We start from the raw sequence: 9,692 nt of genomic DNA on the forward strand, positions 1-9,692 counted from the left end.
GAAAAAGCAGAGACAAATACAGAGTTTAGAGCATTCGCGCACTCATAAGGCCGGATAAGTGCGTCGGCTGAGTCCTTAAGGGCGTTATCGTCTCTTTTGTTAACGATGTTCCAGAATTGCCTAGGGTTGCTAATTAAAAGAGATGGTAATGTAGTATTGAAAAACGAATCCTTGGCAAGCTTGAGTGCTTTTTTGTATTCGGTAGCTGCGGCCTGATAAGCATTCCAACGATCTTGAGAACCGGTTAGTTTTGCCTTTCGAAAGATACGTTTTTTTTTGTTACTGAGCCTTTTCAACGTTTCACTGAACCATGGTGATTGCCGGTTAGGTGCGATAACTATGCGCGGAACATATTTATCGATGAGCGATGAAACTTTTTCTGCAAACAAATTCCATTTGGCGTCCACGGAGCGGTCATGAAAGCAGGGTAAGTAATCGTCTAAAATAACAGACAGTTCACGGTTAACGGCATCAAAATCAGCATTTTTGTAGTCCCGGATATATTTCTTGTAGTTGCTCTGGTGAGGCACGGTGTAGGTTAAAGAAAAATGAAGCAGTAAGTGATCACTTAACCCTTGTAGATACGATATGGGCTGGAAAAGATCAGGTGAAGTGGTGAGCACTAAATCTAAGATGTTAGAAGTAGCAGACGTAATTCGAGTTGCCTGCATTACAAGCTGCGACAAGTTGAAATCACTGCACAAATTCAAAAATTTTTCAGCTTCACTAGAAAAAGGATTACAATAGGAACACACATTAGACCACACAACATTGGGAAAATTAAAGTCTCTTAGTAAAATGAAAGGATTATTCGGGTACCGCAGTGTAACCATATGAATGACGTCATGCAGGTCGTCAGAAAAGGTGGGTGAACAGGACGGATGACGATAGCAAACACCTACTATTAATTTCCTAGAGCACGTGCGAACTTTAACAAGCACAAGTTCTAAGGCGTTTGTGAAGTGAATAGGAAATGACAGAAAAGTATCAGAGACGGCTATAAGTACGCCTCCGCCGCACCTAGTACCCCTATCGCGCCGATAAACGTTGTAGCGTTTTTTTCAGTCGAAAAATTCACTGCTATCAACCGTCGCAGACAACCAAGTTTCAGTAAGACATATTATGTCGGCGTCGCAAGCATCGATAGCAGAACAAAGATCGTCGCGTTTTGGAAGTATGCTTCGAATATTTGTGTATAAGAACGAAAGTGGGTTAATGACAGGTAACTTTAATTCACTGCCCCTCGCGTAGCGTTAATCAGTGGTCGATGGGGAAGCATTAGACTGTTCCTGGACAGAATCGGAGCATTCAGCCGGGGGCGTGAAGGTGTTAGGAATTTCAGCCACACAATCATCAGAAGGATTATAGGTGTAACACTTTTTACTATATATGTACAACTTGTTGAAGCGAAGTTTGAAGGTTAAGGTTGAGATTTGCCAAATTCGGCCAGTTTTTTCCTAGCAAGACGTGTAGCGGGAGAATAGTCGTCACTGACCGAAAATTTTTCATCTTTGAACTTAGAACTATTGAGGAGCACTTGCTGTTTGACCTTTGAAGATGAGAATTTGGCAATAATTGGTCTGTATTTATTCGACGTATACCTGCCGAGCCGGTGGGCTCTCTCGATCAAAATTTCTGAAGGTGGGATTTTCAAACAGGATGAAAGGACATTGACCAATTTTTCTTCCGACTGGGCCCAGGATTCTGATTCGGTGTCGGCTAGGCCGTAGAATAGAAGATTGTCTCGCCGTTGCCTGTCTTCCAGCTCAGCCTGCTTACAGTGCAGTACATTGTTTTCACCTATAAGCTGGTCAATCGACTGGCGAAGACGCTCCACCTCCTTCGCGACACTCTCAAAGACGCCAGTTTTGTGCTCAGCCTCCGTTAGTCTGTCGTCTATCTCGCATAGATTTTCCTTAAATTCCTCCTGGGTTTCTTTAAGTTCACTAAATGACTGAATTGAATCCATCCGATTCTTTTCCATTTTTTTCAGTTCGAGTGTTGATAGTTCGTAGCATGGCAAACATATCGTCAATTTGCTGGGACGGCAAAACGGGCAAGGGGTCCTGCACCTGGGCTTTCTTGTTAGGCCCAGGGTTGAGCTCCACATCCCCGGACAACATTAGCAGTTGAGTTGTAACATCAAGACAATCACAAAACAAAGAAAGCAAAACTCCCGGGCGTGGGAACAGCAACAGGCACACATTATTCGATTTCTTAGCGTACATAGAGGTAACAGGACAAACCTGGACGAGGAAGCGGAGCGGATTAGTAAGCCTCATCGTTGTGCTGTTCTGACGCCCACTAAGGGCGCCGGGGTTCCTCCAGCTCTTCATATAGGCAGCAGAAGATGATGTTGCCGTCGATCCGGATCCTTGGTGTTGTTGAGGCACAACCGTGAAAATGTGTCCGTCGGGCGGCCAAGCGGATCCTCGTGCGTCGTCGAAATGATACGGTAACTTGCTTGCGTCACTGGCAGAAGAGGACAGCGATACGGCGCTAAGGTGAGCCCATGCCATAACCTGGACGAGGAAGCGGAGGGGATTAGTAAGCCTCATCGTTGTGCTGTTCTCACGCCCACCAATTCTTACGAACTCGCCCAAATTTCAGCTTTACTCAATGTGATTTCTAGTACACCGGGCTGTAACAGTTGTGGAAATTTTAACCTCTCTACAGCGCTTGTCTTCTGTGTGTCCCGCCTTTGTTGCGCTGTTCCCCCTAAGGTGAATTCTTACGAACTCGCCCAAATTTCAACGATTGCCACGTCGTTGCTTTCGCAATTCTACTCGGGATGACCATTGGTCAAACCACAGCCAATTTTTTCTTCTTTGTTACCTTTTTTGATTATTTTGTACTTGCGGCAATGGATAACCAAATGGCCTGCGGTGCTTTCTCAGTCTTTCTTTGAGGCACTGGCCCGTCTGGCACTTGCCACAGGGAAGTGGAATAAGGCAAACTGCTCCGACGCTGCAGTTTACAAACTGCGCGGCGGGCCTAATCCGGCAGGTTGCACCTTCGTCTGTGCCATTAACCATGCGGCACATCCTTGCCCTCTTTAGCGGAGCAGAAAAAATGACCCGAAGGCCGCACTTTCCCACCACCTTCTTGGGGCGAAGGGACGAGTTGTGCCTGCATATACTCCGTTTCATACATAGCAGTCAACGCTGCCAAAGGTACGAAAGCAGTCCGCTGCAAAAAACAAGCAGAATGTATCCGTCCCCCTCGCGTCGTTGCTTAGTGGTACGAAGCGCGCGCCTGTCTTTTCTTTTTATAAGGGGCCAAGTTCGACTTCCGGCTTGGCTGTTTCTTTTTCTTTTGTTTTTTATGCCCTGAGGCAATCAACAACGCATTAAAAAAATGGCTGAGGCTTAGCTAAGGTTAAGCCTAGTCAGATGCGAAGCATATTGATGGCTAGGCTTGGTAATACATGGCTTTCCTTGGTTGACGTTCATCCCGCTCTTCATCGGTCTCTGTGGCACGCTGAAGCTTTCGCTTCTCGTTCAAATCAGCCCTGCTTCTACTTGGCATCCCAACACCTGGCCGCCTCGTAAGTGCCCGGAGAGCGAGGCAAGCTCAGCTTTATACCGCTGCTGTAGCGTCACGTGGTCAGCTGCAGCGCCTCTGATGTGGAGCCTCCACCGCCGCGGCCGACAGCGCCAGCCGGCAGCCCATCTCTCCTCTGCTGTGACGTCATGTTGTCACGTGGTCAGCCGCTGCGCCTCTGATGTGGAGCCTCCACCGCCGCGGCCGACCGCGCGAGCCGGCAGCCCATCTCTCCTCTGCTGTGACGTCATGTTGTCACGTGGTGTCACGTGGTCACGCTAAAGGTCAATGGTAGCTCCACCGCCGCGCTCGACGGGCTGTAGTGTAGCTCTAGTAATATGCTTCGCATAAAAAACACAGCGCTGTTTACTTGCTTCGAAGGGAAAAGGCAGTGTAGAGTATTGGCGACGGACGGGAGTGCGAAGTGCTGTTCTCGGGCGTTCAGTGACTTTTTTGCATGCAACACGATAAATCATTAATTGTGTGGTGATAGAATTCAGTGCGGCGTCCATTATTCGGAGTAGACTCGGCTAGCGGCAACCTGGCATCAGCGGCTTTCAAGTGAGCGGCGTCTGATTCGGGAGGTCCCCTCTTTGAGCTGTTTTCACTAGGAAAATTCTTTGAAATGCTTCCGTTCGTAGTAATGTTTTGTATTAGATGTCGGATCCGGTGTGTTATGGGTGTGATCTTGTGCGGCGAGATGGGGATTGTTGAAAGCTGTGCATTTGGGCCCTGATCAGAGATTCCGCTGCGCAGGCCGTCGAACGCAACACGTGGTGTCGTATATTAGCGCACTTGCCACTGTAGTTGACATTGTTATTGTAAGAAGCCAACGACGAGGCTCCATGGTTCATGAAGAGGGCGCACGAAGAGATTGACGAAAGCAGACAACATGACCGGCCGGCCTAGCTGCGAAAACCTGATACAGGAGGGGCCGGGAAAAAAGACCAAAAAACTAAGGCACTCTGTTTTGAAGAACATAAAAGAAAAAGCATTTTTTTTGCAAAATAAAACACTTTTATCATTGCACTACAATATCGGCCAACATTTACTTTAATTTTATGTTCATTACAATTTTTCCTTCTGACGCACTACATTACGATGCGTGAACAGGCGCCGCAGCCTTCGTTGACTGCTATGCATGTAGCGGAGTATAGGTTGTACAGCGACGTCCCTGGGAAGTGTCCCGGCCGGGCCTCGGCTCTCGTGCTGTCTGGGAATTCAGCGCCGCGCAAGCGGGGAACCTGCTGCTGGTGAACACTCAGGTTCACCTTGTGAACGACGATTCCTGAAGTGCGCCTCTTAAGCAGGTCGAAGCTATTCCTCTCTTGACTACTTTCGAATGGGCCGAATTGTAGTTTAAATCTGGCTTGTTTGAGCAAGGAAAATACGTCCGACATAGAGAACTATTAAAAAGCTGATGCTAAGATTGCAGGCGACCTGACGGAGAAATTTCAAACCCTTTCCACAGTCTTTAAAAACGTTAAAAACGCTTTCTACAAGCCTTCACTTCCCTCAGGCGCCACTCCGTTCAACAAAACAAGATATTCATTCACATGCACGTGACATCGCGGACATTAAGCAATCTTTTGCCTCTCGCTTTGATGCATTGGAGTCGCGTGTGGCTGGATTAGAGTCTTTACCCGCGCCCGAAAATTCCAATCCAATTTGTGATTTACACGCTGAAATTAACTCTTTAAATTCCAGAGTAACACAGCTGGTGCAAAAAGTCGCTCTCGGAGAAATGACATTATAATACACGGCATTTCAGAAGACCCAAACGAAACCGCTGGCACATTGTTGACCAGCATCTCATCTGTATACTGATAAGTTGAAGATGAGCTGCCTCAGTATTGAGCGCTTCCACAGGCTCGGTGCAGCTCGCAAAAGTTATACTTGTCCAGTTATTCTAAATCTTTCTAGCTTCAACGACAGAAGTGTAGTTTTTAAAAACGTCTCTAAACTCAAGGGCTCTGCCTTCTTCATTACAGAAGATTTTTCTGCAAGGATTTTTCTGCAAGATTTTTCTGCCATGGATTTTTTTCCATTCGGAAAAAAATATGGGACGCATCAGTGTCTTTTCGTGACAACGGTTCTGTCGTAAAGTTAAGTTTCGATCATGCCTTCAGCGATAAGGTTCGTTGCAATTGGGATGAAAGTTCTAATTCGTTGGTAAAAGCGTATAATGATCCTGTTTGTTCTGCGCCTGCGTCCTTGACTGCCGCATCATCGACTCCCTGACTTACCTCTGGCCGTCCTGATAAGCTTGTTGTCTTAAATATTAACGCTCGCAGCATTGTTAAAAAATTTCCAGATTTACTGTCCATTATTTCTGTTCACTCGTCCCATATTATTGACATAATGGAGACTTGGCTGCATAGTGGAATTTTTGACTCCGAATTCACGCCACCAGGTTTTGTTGCCGTGCGCTTAGACAGAAGTTGCAGTACTGGTGGCGGTGTGGCATTGCTTATCAGATCGGATTTACGATTCTCAGTTTTACCTTCTCCCCCTGATACACAATCCTTGTGGTGCAAAGTTTATCTAAACAATTATAGTATTCTAATCAGAGTTATTTATCGTCCACCTGGCTCTTCCGTTGATATCCTTCATGCTGTCGCAAACTTCATGATCAAGATATTTCATCAAGATTTATCTCTATGGGAGACTTCAACACTCCTGGCATCCACTGGTCATCGTTGTCTGCATTTGGTCGTGATATTGCAATTTGTAAAAAACTAATAAACATCCCCTTACTGTTCGGACTAACTCAGGTTGTATATAGTGCTACTAGGCTGAATTCCATCCTCGACTTAGTTTTTCAAAGCACTACTTTCGCCCAAAATGCCTGCTCTTGTGAAGTAATTGATGGGCTCTCAGACCACAAAGGCGTGTTAGCTTCATTCTCTTGTCCAATCTCCAAATAACCCTATTTGTTTACTACTTTTCCTGACTTCACTCGTGCTGACGATAATTCCGTTACTGAGCGAAACAAAACTGCGCGAAGACGACGGGACAAAAGAAAGGCACGAATACACACACACAAAGCGCAGACTTCCAACTGACTTTATTTTGTAAAAGCAGGGTGCTTATAAAACCAATCACAGCAAACTAGGAGACAAGCAAAAGCAACGTGCGAACGGCAATGACAGAGTCAACAAGACCACGTGTGAATTACGACGCATGAAAAGTTCGGATGTGTCCATCTAAGAAATTGATTTCTTGACATGAAAGAGATAAAGAAGGGGCGCTAACACACTTATCACCCCTTTTAGAAATGAAATAGGCCTCGATAACTTGTCTTTCGGTTTTTGTTTTGGCCTTTGAAAGGAACTTTGTTTTTTCCAGGTAAGGAGAACAGTTTTTGGTGTCGCAGCTCTTACAGTGCAAGGGTATATCCCTTAGCAGTGGCACTGGCAGCAATCTACCCTTGCACTGTAAGAGCTGCGACACCAAAAACTGTTCTCCTTACCTGGAAAAAACAAAGTTCCTTTCAAAGGCCAAAACAAAAACCGAAAGAGAAGTTACCGAGGCCTATTTCATTTCTAAAAGGGGTGATAAGTGTGTTAGCGCCCCTTCTTTATCTCTTTCATGTCAAGAAATCAATTTCTTAGATGGACACATCCGAACTTTTCATGCGTCGTAATTCACACGTGGTCTTGTTGACTCTGTCATTGCCGTTCGCACGTTGCTTTTGCTTGTCTCTTAGTTTTGCTGTGATTGGCTTTATAAGCACCCTGCTTTTACAAAATAAAGTCAGTTGGAAGTCTGCGCTTTGTGTGTGTGTATTCGTGCCTTTCTTTTGTCCCGTCGTCTTCGCGCAGTTTTGTTTCCCTCTAACCATGAACCGACTAGCCCAACATCATGTCTTACTTCCATTACGAATTTCTTTATTGATTTTTGGTTTATTGATTTTGATTAATTTCTTTACCAATGGCAGCCAAACACAAGTCACTTAAAACCGGCGCCAATGAAAGAATTAACACAGATACCTTGCGCGTAATAGGCATCGTCAAAAATCACAAGTGTAGAAGAAATATTGGTTTGGTTTATTGGGGTTTAACGTCCCAAAGCAACTAAGGCTATGAGGGACACCGTAGTGAAGGCCTCCGGAAATATGGGCCACCTGGGCCCATATTTCGAAACGTGCACCGACATCGCACAGTACACGGGCCTCAAGAATTTCGCCTTCATCGAAATTCAGCCGCCGCGGCCGGGATGGAACCGGCGTCTTTCGGGTCAGCAGCAGCCGAGCACCGTAACCACTGAGCCACCGCGGCGGGGCTAGAGGAAAGACAATTCCAAGATGCCGTCAATAGAGATAAACCGGACGCATGCAGCGCGTGACGTTCCCGCCTGTCGGGGCTCAGTCACAAAGCAACCCAATTGAGAGTTTTAGTATAGGGTCACCCTATCGCTCTGTGGCTCACGCTCACGGCAAACTAAAGGCGCACGAAGCTTGGCTGAAATTGCCTGAACCACAAAATTTTAGCGATAAAAGACGCCAAATTTTCAGATTGCTTCCGTGTTTACAGAGCTGCTAGGCTTAGCGGGTATGCGTCGATTGACGTCAGAAAGCGCGGGAGGTTCAAACTACCAACCTCCACAAACAGGTTTGCAATTTTGGTACCAAAAAGGGGTCACAAAGAATTGGCGCCCCGGTAACACACCTTTCTTATTAACGCAGTGCATTTTATTCGCGCGGGCATAAACAAAACTGAAAATAATTACATTTGCTGGAGTTACCATTGCGGGTTCCGCCCGAGATGGCGGTGCACGTAGCAAACACTAAAAAAATGTGAAAAACATTTCTTGTACAGCTAGCGCTAAAGCGAGCGCAGAACTTATGCACAAAAACAAAGCAAGGCACAATCAAGGAGGCAATCGGCTGTTAGGGGCGGCAACTTCCTGTGTGGATAGTCTTGGCTCGGACTGAACATGTCCGCATTATAAAAAATATTTGCATCATTTTTCACATTTCCTAAGAAGTAAATGGTAGCTACAACAGTTTATGTGTCGTTTTATTTACGCAATGAAAAATACAGCATCTATATTAACTTATTTGTTCTGAAAGCTTCTCTTTCCCGCTGTCATGGCGTTGCCTTCAAGCAACGCAAAACGACCATCCGCGACCCTATTGAACCTTCCCCTAACGCTAAGCGCATGCGGATAGGGTCACCCTATTCGCCCTTACCCTGTTCTAAAACTCTCTAATATGTTGCTACCTACGGGTCCTGCTGAAGCGAGAATTGAGCCAACAAGGCGGCAGCCCGGCAAAACATTATTTATTTCCCTGCCTGAAAGCGAAACTGGGAGTCCGCTCAACGATGGCTTTCAGGGGAGCTGGTTGTCCGTCCGGCAGGTCGGGGCTTCACTCCGCTCATCTTGCTTCGGCGGGCTGCGGCTGCTTCTCTCTGCCTCTCTTCCCGGCTCTCATCTCTCCCCTGTCTTCCGCGACCCCAGCGTGTTCCTCCAGCCTCTCCTTCCCTCTCCTCCTCACCCAACAGTCTTTTCGCCATTGCTACTCCTACAGCCGGCCAAGGGCGTACGCCAATTTCCACGAAGCCGCGGCCATTACGACGGGAAGGACGATGGCCTCGCTGGGGATCTGTCGGGGGGGGGATCAGGTGTCCCTCGTAGGGGTGCGCTCTCCTGCAGCCAACGCCTCCTCTGCTGGCAACCCGTCCGGTGCCAGCCGCCGACTTCCTTCGTTGAGTCCGCGGCTGGTAGGGCCGCTTGCCGGCCGCACGCACGCACACAAGCGCGCTTGTCTGCCCCCGCCTGAAGGGACGGGGAGCGAGCACAGCCGCACAACAAACCGCAGGAAATTGTGTGAGCGTCTGGCACCACACGCGGCCTCTCGTCTTCTCTCCTCTGGCTGTTTGTGGTCGTCTGTCCTTTATAGCGGCCGCCGCATTCCACCACAGCAATGCCTTCGAAGACATGTCCGCGTCAATAATTCTGGAGGTAGGCACAATGTCTCTGGCACTAGTTCAAGTTCTTTCGAGCAATGCCTAGGTCTCCCGTGTGCAGTCATTCACACAGTGACATCGTCGAGCGAGTGAGCACACTGCCCGCTCCGTTGGATCCAGCAGTGCGCAACAGCAGAGCCCGCTTGCCGAACGGGGCGGTGCGCTCCATGCAGCTGA

General features: G+C 47.4%; 1 pseudogene; it reads right to left on the reverse strand.

Annotated features, from left to right (window-relative positions):
* Positions 1-1,253: 1,253 nt before the first annotated feature.
* On the reverse strand, positions 1,254-2,123 carry LOC149326059 (uncharacterized; annotated as a pseudogene).
* Between the last annotated feature and the right edge of the window lie 7,569 nt (positions 2,124-9,692).

The sequence above is a fragment of the Amblyomma mixtum genome, chromosome 10 (genome assembly GCF_055824585.1).
Source record: "Amblyomma mixtum isolate Tamu chromosome 10, ASM5582458v1, whole genome shotgun sequence".
Classification (NCBI taxonomy): Eukaryota; Metazoa; Arthropoda; class Arachnida; order Ixodida; family Ixodidae; genus Amblyomma; species Amblyomma mixtum.